We start from the raw sequence: 2,055 nt of genomic DNA, 5'->3' as shown, positions 1-2,055 counted from the left end.
TTAGTAGATTACCTTTTGTTGGTCAGACATGAATGTGCTACGAAGTAATTTCTCCGCTCCTATATCATCAATTAGGTTTGAGAGGAACCACGTCCATGAATCTTTTGTCTCAGCCTCCACGACTGCATATGCGATTGGTAGCATATGGTCATTCGGATCCCACCCCATAGCAACCAATAGCCATCCTCCATATGGTGTCGTCAAGAAGCAACCATCAAGCCCTATCATAGGCCTACACTTCATGAAACTCTCCTTGCAAGCCTTTAAACAAATGTAAATCCTATGAAATTGTGGACTTAAGTCAAGTGATGTATCGGGGTGCTCAGTTTGGGCTGCTGGAGGTAATTGGACTTTCAGCTTCACAGATGAACCAGGATTCGTGCGCAGCAACTCATGGCAATAGTCGTAAAGTCTTCTATACTACTCCCTAAACGTTCCATTAATATCAACCAGTGCAATCTGCTTGGCCCGAAATGCCTTTGCTCTTGAAATCTGCACATTCCACTTTCTAAGGATCCTGCTTTGTATGGTGCCCAACTTCAACTTGGGATTCTCTTCTACTTTCCTCCTGAAGACCTTCGCCAGCCACTTCGACTTCATCACTTTTATGTCAAATACAGTGTTACAAGAATGATGATCATTAATAGTTCTTAGCTGCCAACTATCTTCATTGGCCATCTTCACCGCATATGTAAACCATTCACACCCATCTCCACACTTAGCCCTCACCCGAACATTGTCCACCACTGGAAATTTTATGTTTCTCCCAGTATGAACAGCATATGATGTCACAGCTTCCTTGAACTCCTCTCTTGTTGCATAGAGAGTTCCAGCCTCCCACTTATACATGCTCATATCCTTCAACTCCTTGTGAATGGGAAATTTCTTCTTGCTGGCTTCGTCATCCTCACTCGATACCTCCTCCAACTCATCACTGTTCAGACCTTCACCATCGCTTAAACGAGAGCTCTTTCTCTTTCCAACAGCCACCTTTTGAGTTTTCTTTAACTTCTCTACAGCACTCTTACTTTTCTTAGACTTTCTTATATCTTGGTGCATCTCCCCAATAGTTATATCAACATCAAACAGCCCATCATCACCATAATAATCATCTTCACTATCACTAAAATGAAGATCAGAATTAGCCTCATAATCTGGGTCATCAGAGTCATCCTCTTCTTCACTATTGTCCCCATCACCAACATTCTGTAGCACTTCTTCAGCATTTAAATGGACATCAACTAATCCTTGCATTTGGGCCTCCATATCCACCCCTTCACATTGGGCTTCTACTTCAATATTTTGGGCCTGTCTAATATCACTTGGCCCACTATCAGCATCCACACGCTCTTCCTCAACAACCTTGCTGCCACCCCCAACATCTAAATAACCAATGTCGTAACAAAAATCATCAGGGATTGAAGCCTTATGCACAACATACAAATCAACCACCTTTTTTTCAACTCCTATATTTGCCATTTCCATTGCTTCTTCATCACCTTTCAACAACTTCAACCCTTCTAATCCTAGTTCAGTATCTTTATACCACAGTTCCCCAATGTTCTCAGCAATGTACCCAAGTTTTCTAACCACATCATAAGCCTCTATAACACTCCATCTATCTCTGTCACACCAGTCAACCATTGTCACCTCACCATCAACATACTCAGTTTTACCTTTATCACTACAAAACCTACCCCTGTGATGAACTCTAACACTAAAATCATCCATCCTGCCGTTATAAAAATATTTTCAGACCAAAGAACAGAGTAACTAATCATTCAAAAATATAGACCATGTAAAAGTTATATTTTTCAGAAAAACTGAACAGAAATCCCTCAATCCCTGAATGCCATAGAACCCTAACAGCAATCAAGACTGATAAAGAAAAACGCTAAATCCTAACTGTTCAAACATGCAGTACCAAGATTGATCAGAATGGTGGCCTACCTCGTCGGAAACCTTGATCAGAATGGTGCTACTCCAGACTGAATTGTTGATGACTGAATGCTATCCCAGACTCCTCCCTCAGTCTCGATGGCGTCCCAGCATGCG

General features: G+C 41.8%; 1 pseudogene; it reads right to left on the bottom strand.

Moving 5' to 3' along the window:
• LOC148547976 (uncharacterized) lies at positions 1-1,731 on the bottom strand (annotated as a pseudogene).
• Positions 1,732-2,055: the final 324 nt, after the last annotated feature.

Source organism: Arachis ipaensis, chromosome B8 (genome assembly GCF_059453495.1).
Source record: "Arachis ipaensis isolate K30076 ecotype BB chromosome B8, ASM5945349v1, whole genome shotgun sequence".
NCBI classification, from domain to species: domain Eukaryota; kingdom Viridiplantae; phylum Streptophyta; class Magnoliopsida; order Fabales; family Fabaceae; genus Arachis; species Arachis ipaensis.
The sequence above is the reverse complement of the archived record's forward strand: the minus strand, read 5'-3'. Positions and strand labels throughout refer to the sequence as shown.